This window comes from Corvus kubaryi, unplaced genomic scaffold (genome assembly GCF_017639235.1).
Source record: "Corvus kubaryi isolate FWS band 111438036 unplaced genomic scaffold, C.kubaryi_AGA036_p1.0 37334, whole genome shotgun sequence".
Classification (NCBI taxonomy): domain Eukaryota; kingdom Metazoa; phylum Chordata; class Aves; order Passeriformes; family Corvidae; genus Corvus; species Corvus kubaryi.
The window spans coordinates 10,950,134-10,970,477 of NW_024581108.1; the positions used below are offsets into that span (position 1 = coordinate 10,950,134).

At 37.4% G+C, this 20,344-nt stretch overlaps 1 protein-coding gene across 1 annotated transcript in view; it reads left to right on the forward strand.

The window, feature by feature from the left end:
* The window catches only part of LOC121666003, an 85,881-nt gene extending 68,421 nt beyond the window's left edge, over positions 1–17,460 (forward strand). The window contains exon 4 of the mRNA XM_042031052.1: positions 17,308–17,460. The gene's annotated coding sequence lies outside the window, so the exon portion shown is untranslated. The remainder of the gene's footprint in view (positions 1–17,307) is intronic.
* The last annotated feature ends 2,884 nt before the right edge of the window (positions 17,461–20,344 follow it).

Below are 20,344 nucleotides of genomic sequence, written 5' to 3' on the forward strand. Positions count from 1 at the left end.
AGTTTCAAAAAATGATTGTCCTGTTGGAGAAGAGGCAATAGTGCAGGGCATTAGGGATTGTCACTTTTCTCCTGTTTTTCAGTTGTCTTGAGTGTGGGTTAGGAGGTTTTGCTTTGTTGTAGAGTTATTTGGAAGAAGGTGCTGTTTATGTCTCCTGCAATTATCCCGATTCACCATAGAATAATGATTTTTCAGTTGATGGTATGTTAAAAAATTTTAAAAGTCTTTTTTTATGTTTTGAAGAATTTCAGAAGGAAGAGTAAAGTTTTAGAGCATCTGTGAATCAAGTCTTTGGCAAGGCAGTGGTCAATAAGCTTCTGCCTTTGGTTTGAGAGGAAAAATATGAGTAATTTCATAACATTTTCTTTCATCCAACAGCTTCTTTTGACTTTATGGTAGCAGTAATTCACTAATATAACTTTTTGTGGGGTCTTTAATACGGAATAATTTTTTTCCTGCTGACCATATTACTGTGTATTTTTAGTTCCCTCTAGAGAGGAATGTTCCTGAGAGACTTTGGTTGATCCCAATTATTTGCCCTCCTGCATCTCCCAAGGAGGTTGAAAACCAGCTATAAGTGACAGTCTGAGATCCTTTTTATGCTTCCAGAGTAACTGCTTAACTGTAAAAGTCAGAAGTTAAATAGGCAGTATAGTTCTCAAGCCCATCTTTCTAGGCACCTGTGAGATGAGACCAGTTGAGAGTGACTTTTTCAGAAAGGTTTTAGAAGCTCAGCTCACATAAGCATCAAACTATCAGGATATTTCTCTCAATTTCATTGATTTCCTGAAACTGTAAATTGAAAACTCAGTCACATCTGTAGTCTTGTGACTCCACCCTTCTTTTTGTATTTAGAATTATTTTTTTCACCACAACCAGGCAGGGTAAGAAACTGTCAAATTCTTCTATAAAATAGTTGAAATTTTAATTAAATGCATAAACCTTCTGTTGATCTCATTAAAGGGGTTGGTATTTTATCATACTTTTGTTTGTCTTTAATATTTTTAAATTTTTTATATAGCTCAGGAGCACAATGACAGGGTTTTTCTTTTCAGAGACACTAAAAAATGTTCTTAATTTTAAAATAGCAACACTTTAGAAAATGCTTTTCAAATTCAAGATCCAGTTAAATGTCTTTAAACCTTTCGTGAGATTTCTATACTTTCATTGGTGGGGTATGGAGAAAATATTTTCCTAGCTTTAGGTTGCTTTAAGAGACAGAGGACATATGTAGTGAGTCATGGAGGAGTTTAGCTGTGACACGTTACTAAAATGCATTTTGGCAGCAAATGGAGAAGTAACTACTCAATCTGTTGTGAAACAAGAGAGTCCTTCAACCCATTTTTCAAAGTGCTCACAGTTCCCTTTTGAAGGCAAGTCCAACAATAAAAGTAGTGAGCAAAGGAAATTAATGTGTATCTGGAATACTTTAATTAAAAATAATAATTATAATGGACCCATGGTGCTCACAAGCTCCTATTTTCTTCTTATTGTTGATTGATTCTGCTCACAGTAAATTATGTTGCTGTTCTGTTACATTTCATATTTGATTACTGAGAGATAGTGAAGCAATTTAAATGGGACTTTTAGGAAAAAATTAAGAGTTCTGATTTTGAATTGAAACAGTATCCTTTAAAATAAAGGAAGTTGTTTTAGTATAGTGATTATTTATAATAAAAGATTTTGCAATAAAAATCCCAAGCAAGAATTAAGTACAAGAATGAAATAGTTGGAAGACTCTCTTGAAAGCACGAAGCAAATGGTAACTTCCAGGAAATTAAAATGCAGCCTTGATAAAAACAGAGGTATTGTGGGAAACAGTGAAAGTATTTCTCGTACAGGCTTTGCTTCTAACTGTAAGTTCCCTGTTTTATTCTTTATCCTGGAATGCTGAATTTCTTCTGTCGTTCTGTCAGCTCTACCCCAAGAATCCTCTTTCTGTTAGTAGCATAAGCTGGTTGTGTTCAAGCTGTTTCAGTCTGGGAGCCTGTTCTTCATGTTCTGCCAATAAAGTTAAATTGCACACAGTTTTGTTACTTGATGCACATCCTTTAAGACAGGACAGATCTTTCTTCTCTAAATCTGTAACTTTAGAACAAACTGTAATTTTACCTTAATTTGCAGTGATTCATGTGTTTCACACTACAGCCCAGAACAATATAGGTATTGTGGCAAGAAGAGGGGAATGACTGTCAAACTTTCTTTACCATGAAACCTTAAAAGTAAAGTATGACAGTGCAGATATTAAGATGTATGAGAGTGACAGAGTTTGGTATTGGAGCAGCAGTATTTAAAAGAGGATTGTGGTTTGATTGTCGCAGCTTACTGAAAACAAAGATAAAACACTGGTTTATTTAAGAACACTTAAATATAAACACTTTTTGTTATGTGCTCAGTAAGACAGAGAAAGTGACTCAGAACAAATCTGATCTAATTCTGAATCTTTTCCTCCAAAACTTGAAGAGAATCCACACAAAGTGATGAGCTTCAAGTAGTATGACCATGTTTACTTTTTTGTGTGTTTTCTAACTTCTCTGTGGAAGAAAAGGTTGTTCAAGAGAGCAAATATTGTCAGAAACTTTAAAAGTCCATACTGAATAAACACGGTGACATTTTTGAACTTTGTACTAGATTCTTGATACTGGATATCAATGGACTCAAGGCTGTGACTAAATTTATACATGTTTTTAAAGTTATTGCTTAAAGTGGCTTATGTTTAGATATGTTTAGAATTTTATGTTTTTAGAAATTTTAGAAATTTATGTTTAGATGTTTAGAATTTGAGCCTAATTTTCTTCATTCAGTGAGAGAGATGGCAGCAATATGCAGGACTGCTCACATCTCTTCAGTTGGTTCAGTTATGGCATAGAGTAAGAGTGGAAAATGAGCCACTTCTGCATACTTGAGAAAAAAGGAAAGAAGAATCACAGGCTTCTGTGGGGAAAAAGTGTAGCTGTATCTTTCTGCTGATACATCTGTGAGCAAAATGTATCCACTTCCTACAGTGACTGGCAAAATGGGAAGAACAAAAGCAATGCTACTCTCCATTAGAACATAGGGTGACAGTGGATTCAGCTTCTGAAGAAGAGAGAAACAGAAAACAAGTCTGTTCTCAGTGTATTTTCTGGCTTTCTTGTTTCCTGACCAAAATAGACTTCATAGAGTCATTTTTTGAATGCGAGATCGATCTACAATTTGGTGGGAAGGACATGTATGGAATAGTCACAGAATCAAACAGAATAGTCACAGAATCAAACATGCAAAATTCAAGAAATAGCTGTATCTGTCTTGCAGTTTCTCATTTTGTTTTGCCTGAAACAAAGGCAGTATGCACATACCTAATTGTGTTCAAACATTGTAATAATTCAGACCACATGAGAAAAATTCCCCATCAGGTATGGAGAAAGAACCTAGGAGAAGTGTCATTCTCTGATTATGTTTTTTCAAAATAAACTGTTAGAAGAAAAAAGTTATTAAGAAACTTTTACAGTTATTTAGTACTCCAAATAGACTTTAATGCATTTGATTTTTATAGACTAGTAGTCTTTAATCTCCGTTGCAGAATCTGAAGTGTACCTGCTACATACTGGTAAATTAGTTGTTAATCCCTTGGGCAGTATATTTTAATATCAGTATTATATGGTAGATGATATAAATCTTGTATATGGTATTATTAGCTTAGGCAGCTGCTGACTTAAAAAGGCCAGTTTAACAAGTCACCACTGTATTATGTTTAATTAGGTACAGTTTATATAATGAGGTGTTCAGTTCTAATGGAAAGACATGCTGTGAGCAGCACATCTGCAGGAATAACTATTACAATCAGCATTGCAGAGACCCATGGAACTGCAAATTAGACTTACTTATCTAGAAATAAATTACATCCCAATGCCTTCATAAAGCTCATTAATTAATTCCACTGGCATAAAGGTCTTTTTCTTAATTTCATGTTCCATTAGCATAATAAACACAATTTGAGTTACAACAGTATGATCAGTTTAATGGATGCTATTTATTTTAGTTTTTTATTTAAAGTCCCGGTAACATAGAATTAACATCAATATGCTGTTTGGTCCTTTATTAAAAATTCCCATAGGATAACCAGCACAGATGTTCAATACAGCATCATATATTTGCTGCATTTTATGACTTTACTAATTGGCCATATGGAAAGGTGTTGCTTGGATTTCTTTATTTTTTTTTTTAAATCTGATAAATTATACGGATTGTAATAGTCACAATTGGTTACTATGTGAAATTGGACAGGTTAATATGCGCTGCATGCTGGGAGCAAAACAAGAGTAAGCAAAGTTTTTATGTATGTGGATTCATAGTAAATAGTAACAATGTACTTCCTGATGTATTGCAATCAGCTTCATTTATATGTAGTTCCTGACATAATTGTAATTCTCTAATTTATGCAGACCCTGTCTAATCAGAATGAAATGCTGCCAGCTATTTGTTTAGTCACAGTTAGCTTATAGCAACCTAGTTGTTCCATTCAGCTTTTCTTGAGTCCCACTTTTCATTATAAACTACACTGTTAGCAACATTTATGGTAAGATGTATGTTATTAGAACAAGGGGTCTCATTATTCATCTATCTAATACTAGTTATTTTAGCTAAAATCCATATCTATGATTTTTTAAATTTATAGCAGACTAGAAAAATGTCTTAAAAAATTTGGTTTTACCTTATATTGCCCATTTTATGCTAAAGCCTAACTGTAATATAACCAAGCTAATTTTGTCATCAGTTTGGTAAGTATATTTCCTAAGACTTGTCTCTTATATTGTTTTTGCATTTCCTGATCTTATTTCTCCTCTCTGCATTTGATATCAGTGACTATCTCCGTAAATATCTTCTTCAGCCTTTAATGCAGCCCCCTTCAAAAGTTATGGAGTGACTGGGTAGTATTCATGCATCATATAAACCCATCATCTGATTTTTCATGTAAAAGCTGATTTCTTTACGCTGTAATTCACCTTTCTATTTCTCCCATGCTTTCCAAAATCATCTGAACCTGAGTCATCTGTTTCTGCTAGTGTAACTTCCTTCTATTACATGGCCTCAATTATGGTATCAGAAAGAGTTGCACCAGAGCAGATGAGGGCGGGTTGCCCCATTAGGGTTGCCCCATCTGTATGGGCATATACATACACAGGTATATAGTTCTCAAGGATTACATGAAAGCACTTGGCTTTAGAAAATGCTCCGTCACTCATTGCATTTTTTAATACCCCCAGCCCGGCACATGCACATACCCTTGGGGTTTCTGGTTTGAGCTTGTTTTTGTTTAACAATTCCTTCTCATGTATTTAATGATTGGATTTTTTTAGGCGTTTAAACATGGATCCAATCTTAAGAATGGAATTTTACCTTGAAGTTTAGGTTTTTATTGTGATTGGAAATTGTCTAGCAACATGCAGAAAAAGAACTAGCCTTTAGTATAATCCCTTGTGGGTGACTCTGAGCTGTAGGAAGCACAAAACAGTGTAGGTTGCTTAAAGCAGTGAAGTTGTATGATCAGAATAATGTCTCTTTCTTTGTAAATTCTGTTTAGTGCAGATGTTCAAATGAAATTTTTAAAATGAATCACTATTTTCAGATGTCTGAGTATTATGGGTCCTAAGACACACATGTCAGCAAAAAATGATTTTGCACTTAAGGACAAAGCTAACATTATTACACAGCTGCATTGTCTGTGAATATAATAAAGTCTTTTCGTGCACTATGTAGTTGCACCCTGTGAAGATGAAAGAGAGGTGACAATAGGGGATTGATTCTGTCCCAGATTTAAGAAACAGTGACTTGAAAAGCTTGTGCATTTTCAAATTCTTACATAGTTATTTGTTATATGGTTCAAGCTGGAAATATGTGTTAACAGGGTTTTGACAACAACAAAAACAAGCTGGACAAATATTTCCCAGTCATGGCCTTTTGGTTGCGTTGGTTGTGGTTACACAGACAATCATGTACAGTCTTCTTTAGCAGTGTAAAATGAACACTGTTCCAATTACATGGGTGAGTGTAAGCTAAACCTTGTTCAGGTGGCAGCAAGCTGCTAGAGGGGATGGCCTGAAGGCATTTGGAACAGAGGGAGAGGCAGATAGTACTTTTGGGAAACAGGGTATCGGAATGATTCAGGTGATGATAGCTCTTACCACATTGCTATAAAGTGGGAGTGAAATAGGAAGTTGAGCAGTAAGAATCCATGGGGACTCTGCAGCCACCTATGGAGCTCTATGTTGATTCCTTTTTGCTTTCTATACCTTGCTGTGAGAGCTTAAACTTATCTCCTGCTGTTAGCCTGTGTTATTAGCTTGTGTTACAAGGGCAAACATTCTCTGGAAAATTTTATCCTCAGGAGGAAGATAAAACCACATTGCTTTATGTCTGGTTCTAGGGGGTTATTTCTATATTTTATTTGGATGTCTGAACCTGTAATTCCAATTCACCTACAAAATTATATTTGTAATGGCAACTAACTGGCATAGAAGATTTTGGAGAATCTTCTACATGGCATTCCCCTGATCTCAGAGCACCTGAGGTATCAGCCTGTATGAGGTTAAGCATTTTGATTTGCCTGGCAGTGCATTGGGCATCTGACAGCTTGGGTTTTTTTTTCCTCAGCTGTCTTTTTGTCGTAGACACCACTATCCTATCTCCACTTCTACCACCAGCTTTGCACTTTGCAGCTGAACAGACAGTAGTTGGCTTTGTAGGGTTGAATGCCTGAAATGCTTGCAGCAATTTTCTTTCATCTGTTGGATTCAGAATATCAGAGAGGTCTGGGATCAGAGAGAACAGGTTCCTCCTGTTGATACTTACTCATCTGATGTCTTACTCAATTATTTCCCAATGATGACTGGGTTTTCTTAAAATCTGAGTAGATGGAGAAAGAAAGGATAATAGGGAATAAGTCCTAAGAAACACATTAGAAGGAGATGATTGTTCATGGAAGGGCAAAGCTATCATTATACTGCTGCACTGCATATAACCCTCTGCAAGGAGGAGTTCGGATGAAGGGCTAACCAGAAAGAATAAGGAGAAAATCTAGCATAACACAGAAGTTTCTACATAAGGGTTTAGTCTTCTTCTGAAATAAGGCATCTTTTGAATATTGCTTGCTGTCTGATATAGAGAAAGAAGTAGCAGAGAATCAAAATTAAATTGGCTTCTCACAGTGCCTGAGGCTTAGGATAGAACTTTGTGTCACTGAGGAACACAGAAAAGCATGGCTGCAAGTATCATTTCACAGACATGGGTGGTCCTGGGGAAATTTGGCTAGGGAAGAGGCAGATTACTGTTAACTTTCACCAGAACCCAATCAGATCAAATACAGCTGAGTCAGAATAAAACACCTTTGCCACATAGACATAAATGTCGTCTAAATTCAAATGGAACTGTACTGTGTTGTCTGGTAAGCGAGGCTCCAACAAGAATATTTTTTGAGAAGCTCAGAGCTTCTCCAACCTCTCAGCAATACCTAGAGACTTCCTATCTCATTAGTGTACCAATAACAAGAGATGGGAGATTTCTTGTTTATTTAAAACAGTATGGTGAATAAAAATGCAATTGAAATGCTTTGTAATGTAGTCTTAATACAGACATTGACCAGGTGCCAGGTTGGTGCAACTGAGTAAAGTTATTACAGTCAAACATGTTTCTTAAAGCCATCCAATGCATGTTATTTCCACAGGGTGTTACAGATGCTTTATTTGCATCTTGGTGATAAATATTTAAGGAGCAGAAATATTATTTTAAAAGCTTGCAGGATTACAGGTGTCACTTCTCCAGATAGAATCTATTCCCCCTAGTAGTTTATATTAGTGATCCTGTAAGTATCCATGGAAATGTATGTATTCCTTTCTGCTTAGGAGTGCTCTCTATAGTCTGTCCTTCGCATGGTCTCCAGGAAGCAATATCAAGTGCCATGCTCAGGCCTTAGACTTCAGACCACAAACTGTAGGTTTCTGGTTGTTGATTTTTTTCCATAGTTCTTGCTTCAAAAAGGTAGATAACTTTTTGGAAAAAAAATCAGACAGAAATACGTAGAGAAACTGAACAGTAACATTAATGGTGAATCCAGAAGCCTTGTAACCTGTGACATTTGTTTAAGCGGCCACTTTTAATTATAATAGATAGTGTTGCACTGAGGTAAACATTAGTGGCACTTGAAAACAGCAACTAATAAGCAGTGGATTTGTAGAAATTCAGTACATGTAGCTGAACTCCTTTGAGAAGCTGCTTTGTTCTTGTCATAATGCTTGAAGTTAATGGACAACTGAAATAGAATGGCTGTATGTGTCATACATTGAGTGAAGAGGACTGACTTAAAGCCATTAGCGTCCAGAAAGGAAAGACAAAGGCAGAAATTACATTGCTTCCAGATGAATCCTAACTGCTCCCCAAATCCTGTGTTAGCATGACAGGCTATAAGCAGGGCCATTAATCGGAAGGTCAGATAGCACAATTTTAGCTAGATTTTCTTGATTGAAAAGGCACCAGGAAACTCTCTAGAATGTTACAGAATCTACAAAATACTTTTTAAAAACTGGTTTAATGGCTTGATGGCCTAAGTGACAATTCCACCTGTCATACTAAAAGGGAAAGTTAGCTTTCAACACTGTGTATGGTAGAAGTGCTAGAAGAGCTGAGTTATGCTGCAGTTTGAAAAAACCACTTGATTATTTTTTTTGTTTCTTCAGAATTCTCTAATGCAGTTAAAGCATAAACCTTAAAACTCCCTTCCATTACTACTGTTCTTGAATTTATTTAATGTCAGCCTTCAATAGCTTCTTTGCTCCTGAAGAAGTATTTTTAATAGATCTTTATCAGCATTTTCTCCTTAACGGTTTTAAAAAAATAATAATTTAATATTTAGCTCCCCCACATTCTAATTATAGATTTTTTAATAAGCCTCATCAATCATATTTACTATTAATATAATTAAGGTGTGTTTCAAAACAGTCCACTATTGACATCGAATTCTAAATACAAAACCGGTACTTAAATATATGCAACATGGAAAACTCCACTGTAGCTCATTTGTGTGTTCCTGTGAAAAACATGTCTCAGACCCTTCTCTTTGATTAGCAAATGTGTCAGCTGGAGCTTTTAGTACTGAAATCTGTACACGACCTGTTTTTTGACTGTAGATTCCTCCCACTTCTCAGTCATTAAAAAGCCTGTGTATTTACTGGGCATCTGTATAAAGTTGGTTTGGTAGGAGGCATGCCTGTCTACTTCAGTTTGCCAGTCTTGAAGTTCTGAAGTTAGACTAATGCTGAAATTACAATGGAGAGAGAAGAAAAATCTTAAAATCCTCTTCTTGCTAACCAATAAAAGTTGCTCAGCCAAAAAACCTCGCATATTTATGGCCTCATGATTAACATAAGGCAACATTTGGTCTCAGGCATTTTGTCAGTTTTGTTCTCCTGTCACTACTTTTCATTCTTTATTCCTGTCAGTAAATCCACATGAACAATAACGGAGAGATCATTCTGTTAGTATAATAAATACTTTAATGCATCATTGCTTGAGCTGACTTATCTGCTGCTTGAAGCTTGAATGCATGTCCACAAATTGCGGTAAATCTGTTTCTCTGTAATGGAGCAAACCCCAAATACAGCATAGCAAGAGTCATTGAGCTACAGTCACTACAGCTCTAGTTCTTGTATCCTTGGGCTCTCAGTACATGTTGGATACCACTTGCAGTTTTGAATGCGAAATTGGACAGGTTACACTAACAAGTGGTCTAGTTAGTGCAGGCTGCAGAGCAACTACTTCTACCAAACAAGCGGTGTTTTGCTGTAAGAGGGGGAAATGCTGCTGTTTTAGATTAAAACCTTTCATTTTCCCATTTCAGTTGCACACATTTTTCTGTACACTGCGGAAGTACAGTTCTGAGGAAGGTAGAGCAGATGTGCATTCATGCAGTGGTATTTTGTTGTTTGACTTAGTGCAAGGAGAACTAAGTGACATTTCAGAGTTTGTGTTATGTAAGAGGTCAAATAAAATAATCTAATTACACTTTTTAGCCTTGAAAATTAATTAACCTGTACTATGGGGTTTTAATGGATAAGCTTTCTGAGACTTCTTTTCCATTTCATTGTATTAGAATGTAAACAGGCTTTGTTAGTAATTGTTAATTAGTCTGGTTTGTAGAGATTCTGACACATTCAGGCTCAAAATAGGAAAAAACCTGCTGATGTAATGTTTACAGAAGTAATCCTGCTAAATTTTCTTACGTATAGTGATGTCATGCATTTGGATTACAGTTCACAGTATGTACAAACACCCTTTTCGAAGTGAGAGAACTATCCTTTGTGCCACTCCTGAATAACCTGGCTATTTTTTTAACTTTGCATTAAATACATATGACTTCACTGTTCATACAGCTTGTCATGAAAAATATCAGTCAGCTGTTCCCTTTATGTCTAGATATTATACAGCTGTCAAAGAAAAAACATACTGTCTTCCTTTCCCTTAATATTTACCAATTTAAGAGATTTTGTTGTCTGTTGAGCAATCTCAGAAGGAAATAAATGACTACATAGGATGGAGCTTGCAACTAAAAGACTCATTGTCTTCCTTTTTATTTCTTAGGCTGTTTTCCATCAGTGCAGTGAAATGGAGTGCTAGTGCCCAATGTGTTGGAAACGAGTGGTTTTCACTTCTGTTTTGCTTTTTACCTTTTGCTCTTATTTATCCTAAATAAAATTACGACTTGTCCTGAAGCATTTATCAGTTAAATGTAGCATTGTAATCAATTTTATGAGTTTTTAAGCCAAAGTGATTGTCAAATTGGAACTGAGGGCACTCAGCATCATACAGGGTGGGGCCCATAGCAAAAGTTGATGTTTGAGGAATAAATATTGTGTAGCATTTTAAAGAATTGCTAGACTTCATTATGAAGTTTTGTTTAAACTGGTGGAAAATTGTCATGGGTAGAGTCATGCACTTTGCTCACAAGAGAGAAGAAACAATGCATTTTATCAGGCAGTGCATTAACAAAGCTCTATGGTAAATGTGACTGCTTTAACAAAAATCCAAGGTAAGGTACATGTGAGTATTTACTGCTTGTGAACAGGGTCAGAAAGAACTGTCTGAGACTCTCCTGTTGAGTCATGAGATTCAGAAGGGACCCCCCTTTCATTCTAAACTCCTCAGAGGGGAGTTTAGTTGCAGCTGGATCCAGATTTAGTCCCAAACTTGGTGAATGATTTATGTCTAAAGGATTACATATGCACAATCTTTTCTCTATCTCACTTAGGTAAGATTTCAAAGTTTCCATGTGCTTATTCCCAGTTCACTTACCAAGTATTTGATACAATAAGGATTATTTTAGCATTTCTACTCAGGGACTTATCCTGATGTGCAGCCCATTGCCATTCAGGAGAGCTCAATGGGCCCTGGGCTGTTCATAAGTATATGGAATAAGATGCTTGACTTGTAGTCATATTTGTACACTGTCTACAGATGTTAGCTTTGTCCAGATTTGGCTTGAGTAGGGCATTGACCAGCATGGTGGTTTGGAGAGTGCATTGCTCAGATTAGCCTTTGGCTATTCTGTTGTTTTGTCTGCCCTGAATCCACTTTAAGCTGGATGCAGCCATCATGACCAGACCATCCATTAGGACCACCACTGGTGGTTATCACTTAAGCCAGGTTTACAGGAAATAGAGGTCAGGTTGAGACAGAGAAGGAGAAGCACACTGTCACAAAAAACATGGTAGCAGGACAGGATGTACATAAGGATGTATCCTATTTTCATAGCATAAGATGACTGCCCCGGGCAAATAATATACTGTAAGATTATGTCCTGATTTTAGATAATGCTTTAATGAGAGTTTATAATTTGGAAAGCACTCCAAGCCCATATATATTGCATCCAGAAAACAAGCCTGCAGGTTCCCGTGTGTTTTCCAGTTTTGCTCGCACATGACAGCTTAACTTGTTACTACTTGATTATAATTATGTACTTGATTTTCATCAACAATAATTTCTAAGTGAAGTAGTTTATGTCTTTTTAAAGTAGGCTTTGCTTAATACTGTGTGATTTCAGCAAAGAACATTAATTCCTCTGCCTCAGTTTATGTTTTTATACTATGACTAATTTGCCTAACTCAAATGTAATATTCAGCATAAAAAAATTCTATGTAACATTTTAAGCTCCTACTTATATTAGGAGTAAATTGAACTTATCCCCCATACTATGTTACATTTAACTGTGAAATCCTGACTGAAACTGATATTTCAGGCCTTGAAAAAAACCCACTGTATCTTTTGTAACATCTTCTCTTTTCTCTTATTAGCATAGCATGCATCTGTTTTAATTTCGTTGAACAATTTTAATTTCAAAGTCACATATTTGTTTAGTTTCTAACCTCTGAAGAGCTACCCAGGATTAATCAAAGCTTAGTCTGTGTAGAGAGTCTTTTGATTCTCTTTCTTTTGCTGGTTTTAACAAGACATTGCCTGTGTAAGCAAAATCAATGTTAAATGCTTGTAAGAAATGTTGGGAAGTTAACATAAAAGTTTCTGTCACCCAAACGATGGTCCTGGAGAAACTGCAAAACTTGCTTACATTTACATCAGGTTTTGCTTAGCGTGCTGGAGTCTGACAGGGGAGTTCTGGCAGCACCCAGACGTGCATGTAGGGCTGATTTTCATTAAACCATTTTCCATGCAAAGTAAAGGTAGTCAAAAGAAACTCAACAGTAAAGTCTTACTGGAAAATCATTACTGAAAAATTTCTTTAATACTCTGTGTATGTAAAATATTTGAATCCTAATTGGTTTCCATTTATGTGCTAGAGACTGTTTGTGGCTCTTGTAAGGACACCAGTGGAAAAGTGGCTTGGGGTTATAAGGAAAAAGATTATAGAAACCATTTTAAAGGATGCTTTAGTGAGGGAAAGGTATGAGGAAGTAAATTCATTGTAGAGCCTGCCATGGGCAAGCAAGTGATTTGGAGGGGAAAAGGGAAAAACACATTTCAAAAAATGAGTGTGGGCTGTTAGTAAAAAATTGTTGGTTATTCGAAAGTATGTGTCTGAGAGAGAGCTGACCCATGAGGCCTGAACGCAGAAAGAGGTTCAGGAAAGAGAAATGGATGTGGACTCTTCTGCTCACCCAAAAAGAACTGTATGTGGAAATCTTGTAAAAACCTGCATGTTTGCTGGCTTTGCTATTACATGTGTATGAGTAACTTAGAAGCTGGGGAAGGCATGGATGTATGGAAAGTCGGTCCATATCCTGGAGGGAAATGTGGTCTTGATGATGGGTCTAACATGGGTCTTGATGATGAGAGCAGAATCGCATGGAATATGCTGAAATGGAAGGGACCCACAAGGATCATCGAGTCCAGCTCCTGGCCCTGCACAGCACCATCCCCACCGTGTGCCCAGGAGCACTGTCCAAACACTTCTTGAACTCTGTCAGGCTGGTGATGTGAGCACTGCCCTGGGGTGCTGTTCAGTGCCCACTCCCCCTCTGGGTAAGAAACGTTTTTGTGATATCCAACCTAAACCTTCCCTAACACATCTTCAGGCCATTCCCTTGGGTCCTGGTCACCAGAGAGAAGAGACCTGTGTCTGCCCCACCTCTTCCCCTCACAAGGAAGCTGTAACTGCAGTGAGGTCTCCCCTCAGTCTCCTCCAGGCTGAACAGACCCAGTGCCCTCAGCCGCTCCTCACACGGCTTCTCCTCAAGGCTGTTCACCATCTTTGTTGCCCTCCTTTGGACACTCTGCAATAGTTTAATGTCTTTCTTATGTTGTGGTGCCCAAAACTGCCCCCAGGACTCAAGGTGAGGCTGCCCCACTACAGAGCAGAGCGGGACAATCCCCTCCCTTGCCTGGCTGGCAATGCTGTGCCTGATGCCCTCCAGGATGCGCTTGACCCTCCTGGCTCCCAGGGCACTGCTGACTCATACTCAACTTTCCGTTGACCAGGGCCCCCAGGTCACTTTCCACTTTCCAGCGCTGCTTTCCAGCATCTCATTCCCCAGTCTGTATGTATATCTAGGATTGCCCCATCCCTGTTCTCAGAGGGCTGTATGGAAAAGGACAGAGAGATGAAGACTGCCTGAGAAATGTGACACAGTACAGAAGAGGGACAGAGAGTGTCCCTTTTCTCAGAAATTTGTATCCTGAAATGCAAACCACAGCAAAACAGTCTAGGGAGTGTTTGGCAAGTGGAGCTCTACGTATTTCTAAGTATTATGAGTTTTGAAAGAGTTGAGAGGTTTGATGCCTTTTCCTGGTCTTAAAATCAAGAGTCAAACACGGTTAGAAGGGGAAAAGGGATTTTACCTTGGTATTTATTTTAAGGATCCTTAGGTGCACATGTCCAGGTCAAATGCATCGAAATGCACCCCGCCGAATATCCCCCCAAAAGATCGGGTATAGCATTATAGGTTTTACTAATTAGCATATCTATCAAAGATTCCCCAATGAGAGGCTTGAGTGAGCGCCCCTCCCCAAGGAGCCTTCCCCTGGATGGTTCTATCTTAGTTTACAGAATATGTTCTGGAGAGGACCTTGGGGTCTGGGGCACACTGATCCCTAGCTACAAAGCTTCTAAAATGTTTAGTCTCTCAGCTTGACAACAAGTCCAAAAATGTAGGGAAAAAGCACTAGGAATACAGAAGTTGTAAAAAGGTATAAAAGGGTATAAAAGAAAAAGCAAAAAATCTTCATGGCATCAGATTGAAAGATTTCCCTTAAGTGGTGTCTTGGGGTGACTTTATGATGTGTATCCCATATCGCTGCCCTCAGCCCAGAAATTAATTTTTGTGCCTTTTTATGCCTTTAAACTGAGCGAGAGGGAAGGGAAGCACCCGGCTTGCTTTTCTTTCCAGCCAGCTTTCAGCAGTTTTTTTTCCCCAGCTCCTTTTCCTCAGGAGAGTTGAACTTTTGTTTTCCTGGGACTTTTTTTCCCTTTTCTCTCTGCTGGACGGTTTCAACATCAGAATACATTGGGAGGACCTTCCACTGAGGCCTTGGCCCTGAAGGTGGGCCCACCACCCCGTCCCAGCTCCAAGGAGGGGGACAGAGAGATCTATGGAAGGACTCTGAAATTTTCCCAGGTTTCTCTCAGCAGAGTGAGAGGTTTTATTATTTAGCATCATTATTCCTTTTCCTGTGTGTTAGTTTTTATCTCTTTCACTTTCCTTCGAAGAAAATTTATTTTTTCCTGAACCTGGTGGGGGAGGGGTGGTTATAGCCTGCCTTCTCTCAGAGGATATATTTCTAGATTTGGCCAAACCAGAACAAGTGGTCATTAGATTCTGATTGCCTGGGATATGGGTTTTTCTAAGCCACTTTTTCTCTGAGGTATTCTAATTGGGCAATGGCTTCATTCTCTAGCAATAACATCTTGTGTATATGGCTATTTTGTGTTTTTCACAGAAGTGCCTGCTTGTTACACACAGAGCATTTTTCTCTTCTCAGAAACACTTACTTATGTGGAATTTTATGTCTTTTTTAATTCAGAGAGCTGAGCCTGAATCCCAGCATGGAGGAGAACAGCTTTTTTATTCCATAAGAGAAGTCAGTGGGCAATCATCATAGGAACTTTATTCTAAACATTCTACCTAACCCAGCAGCAGTGCTGGAACCCATGAAGTAATTTCTTAGCTTAATCAGCACTGTATCTGTTTTATAAACAGGCATATTCTTTTGGGTTATTGAAAGGCTACATTCCAAGTTGTGAAAATGTGAACAATGTTACAGAACAGATATGTATGTAAGTTTAAAAGATGTGCTTTCTGAAATGCATGGTTACAAAGTTTGCTGGATTATGCAAAAAGTGATAGAAATAAATTTGTATACTGTTCTTCACGGATTTTTTGTTTTTTTTTTTTTTTTTTCCTGAATGAGACAAATTCATACAGATAGAAATCACATGAGTAGTTAAAATCTTCATTTCATTTGTTGTGTCTGTGCATTCATACATGTGTTTTGGGAGAAAGAGTGAAAAGGCAAGAAACATTTGTACACGTGTACTTGAATATATGTTGAGCAATGACCAAGGTGGCAAAGTTCTAAGCTCAGATTTCTAAAATTGCTTGAGGTTTATCTGACTCTGATGCTGAAACCTGTTATCAGTTCCCACTGACTTCAGTGAGAGCCGAATTAAATTAATACTGAAAGTTTTTGAAAATTGAACAAAATCTTTGCTGAACTGGGATTGGATAGCCTGACCTGGTTCTAATATGCCATTATTGAAAATTTAAGGTAAGCACAATATTTTGTTAATATCACAGTATTTTGTTAATTTTTATTATATTTTGGAACACTTGACTATTCTTTTGTCTTCTTTTGAAAATCCTGCTGCCTGCTGGTGGGAAGCAGTACCTGCTTGTGCTGCTTAGAACCAGATGATTCCAGTAGTGTGCTTGTCTTATTGGAATGACTCTGGGAAAGAGCTGAACTGCTATTGAAGATGCTCAACTGCCATGCTACTGAATTGCTCTCTTAGATATATTTAAAATCTCTGCCAGCATCTCAGAAGTGAAGAATTTTAAGAGGTATAAATTACAATTATTATGAAATAAATTATTCTGTTATATCAATAGCTTGCTATGCAAAGTAAGCTACTTTGGGGGAATGAGCTAGGGTACTGTTTTGCTGAAACTGTGTATTTAAAGGAGAATCATTCAAAGTGCCCTTGTTTTTCCAGGTTCCAACAGCTACTCAAGAATCATAGATGTTTAAACAGCCTGAAGGAATTTTTTTTCAAAAGTATGCAATGACATTTGTCCTTTTCCTCAGTGGCTTTCTTGAGGCTGTTTTTATTTAGGATACCGTTTTTAGAAATATTAAAGACTTCTAATTCTAATATAAGAATTTCGATGATTTATTAGCTTGAATGTAAAGCAGAGAAAGGTGACTGGGTAACAAATACAGTCACTTCTTGGGCTGACCAGTTGATTTCAGCAGTGCTGGTTTCAGTAGTTGTCAGTAAATTCTGCCAGAATTAAAGTGCTGTGTTTTCTTTGGCTAAGACATGTCTGGTGAATTGTTCAGACTGAGGTTTCATGGCCTTTTATACTAAACTTAGAGTTTGTCTAATTTGGCTGTTTTCAGAACAGGTTAAAAGTATTCTAATCAAAGTGAAAAGCATGAACTCATAGATCCTGGTTTAGGAAAAAGCTCTCCCTTAATCCAGAAAAGTACATGAGAATTGATAGCATCAGTACATCTTATCTTCTACAAGACCTGAATCTTGCCCACTCTTATGTACCCTCATAAAATGTTCATATTCCTATTGACATTACAAAGTAGGTGTCTTTGCAGGATCTAGACCTTATCATAACTCTGGAAGTTACCCTTCTCTGGATAAATATTCCATTTGTTTTCTTATGGCTGGCAAAATCTCAACCTAGCTGACTACAGAAAGAAGTAAGTTACATGAAGTGTTTATTAATGTACCTTTAAAATACTGTTTTGTGATTTTAAAACTTCTATCTTTGTAATTTTTCCTTGGTATAGTTCAGGTTGTTTATTATGTAGAAGAGTACCTAGTAGTACTTAGTATAAAGAAATGTGGATGTTTTGTAAAGGAAGTGACATCCAATCGTATTTACTGCAGCTTTAGTTTGGAAAGACCTAATATTTATGGATACATTTGTCAGAAATTGCTTCACAAATATATGTTTTTCCTCTGCTGTGCTAGAGTCCTGGTTTTTTAAGGTGTAAATGAAATGGAATTAAAAAATTTCACTCACAATTAAAGGTTCAAATTTGTGATCAGTGTTACATTCTACGGTAAAGTTTTCTAGCTGTGTTGTTGAAGATTTTGTGTTAATCATGAGTACTCTGCCTGAGCTGACCTGGAACCGGATACACTATGGCTGAGTCTTCACAGTTCTGTGTTGTGGGGTTTTGCCTGGACTGTTTGGGCTGGATTTGGGATCCTTTTATTGCAATGTTGCTAACTTTTCTCCTCCCCATCAAAACTTAATTTTCTATTTCAAAATGACTGCGATTTTGCTTTATCTGTGTTGTTTTGCTCCCTTGGATAGTAAAGGGATGAACTGGATAATGAGCTACTATTTTCAGTATGGTTCCCTCTTCCTTTCTTAGCACAGCAGGATACCTTACTTGCTTTTGTGGTCACTGGCAAACAGATTGCTGAGCAACCCACAGCACTGCAGCTGTATTCCATCTGTTCTCCTGGGGCATTTAGACCCCTTGGAGTGCAGGCTGAATTGGTTCTTCCAGTTCATGATCCTTCACTCATTCCTGTAGTATTTTAAATGATTCAGTACTGTATTGGAGGTTCAATAAGTATACTTAAATCCTTCCATCAGTTACTCAGAAGTGTCTTATAATGTGACAGGTACAGGTGCAAATGTCTTCACCCATATATAATTTCACTTACAGATCAATAACTATCTTACATATTAGAGCTATGATAGATTTCCTTGGAAAATTGCATTCACCAGTGAACTGCAGTGGGGACTATAGAAGGATATGAAGTAGATAGCTTTTAATACAGAATTTTTTTTTAATAGAGAAATGATCTGTTATTTAATTCTGTAATGAGATGGGTAGGCAAACAAGTTACTGCATCCATAAAGCAAAAACATGAACTAGCAGCACCACGCTGCAAACTGCAGGCTTGATTGCTCTTAACTCAAGGTAAATATAAGATAACATATTCCTTAGTAATGTGGTAACAATGGGGGAATTAGCAGAGAGAAGCTGTAATAACCCTCTCCAGCTTACTGCAGCCATGTGTTTATTTGTCCATATTGTAATTGCTCTCTATACCTGAATTTTTTTCTCTTGGTTTGTGATTAGGTAATTTCTCTAATAGCTTCTTGTTATTGTGGAATAGCTGCACAACAGCCTTTGTATTTCACTCTGCTTCTGAAGCATTAGTTCACATCACATTCTTTTTCTAAGCAAATAAATAATGTTTGTTACCAGTGGAATCACAGTGACTGCTGTAGTGAGCTTATGTGGGCATGGCTTTAGGAAAAGGTTTAAGGGAACCCAGAGTGGTTTAGCATTGAAACAGGCTCTCCAGGGCAGTGCTCACAGCACCAAGCCTGTCTGAGTTCAAGAAGTGTCTGGACAATGCCCTCAGGCACATGGTGTGACTTTTGGGGTGTCCTGTGCAGGACCAGGAGTTGGACCTGATGATTGTCATGGATCCCTTCCAACTCGACTTATTCTATGATTCTATGGTTCGATGACTATCCTACTCTGCACGTCTTGGAGCATGTGTGATCACATCCAGCATGACACATAGGACAGGGAGTCTCTTTTTCTTCCCTCATCCAGATTGTATCTGGACAGGGTCAGCTTTCTGCTTTGACTTCTGTCATGGAGAATGTGTATTCTTATTCACAGTGCCTTTATGCCTCCAAAGGAGATGGTTTTCCCTTGATTTTTGGACCAGACTTTGAATTTGGGATAGAAGCATGAGGGAGCTTGGATATTCTGTTTGTAAATGAAAGATCACTAATCTAATGTGGAGTTATGTCCTGTAATTCTGAGATATGCATTGATGTAGAGAAGGAGGAACAGATTTCATTCTGCTTTCGAACTTTGCTTTTATTTTTGTGTGGGCTTTCTATTCTACTCTCTAAAAATATACAGACTTCCCCACTTTGGATCCTAGCCCCAAATTATTCTGGGCATTTTTCAGATGCAGAGTTATGGGCATACACACACAACAAAATAGTTGTTCATAAAACTTGGGCAGTATTGCATGTATGTAAATATATATGCATTGTATGTAAATTGCATAGATTTTGAATCCAAGTGATACACAAATTGTCAGTGAATAGGTTGCAGAACCTCCTGTCATTTATTTTTATAGCTAATGGCTTTTTTTATATTCCATTTTCTACAAGTTTTCATTAAGCAGTGCATGTGAAGTGCTTCAACTTGACTTTGATGCACATTCAGTATCAGAAGGAAAGATCAGGCCTTTTATCTCTAAACTACAGATCAATTACCTTTCTAAACACTTACCTCATAATTTTCCTTTAAATAAAAAAAGAAAGAAAAAAGGTACTACAATCAACTGTATTAAAGACAAGAAAAATGAAAGTAGTTGGAAAAAATGGAAGCATCACTGAAGATAAGATATAAGGGACTATGGACCTGCCATTATAGGATTAGATACTGGTGCACAATTATCCCATAGAGTGTAAAAGAAAAAATAGTACCTTAACATTTGGAAGTAAAAAAATCCGTAATTTCTTGAAGCAAGCAGGTAGCTGGCTTGCTAATGAATTAAATATGTGACAGCTTTTAAGTGAAGCACAGCTGCTGAGTTGTCAGAGCAGGTGACTTTATCATCAGCAGATTTTGATGG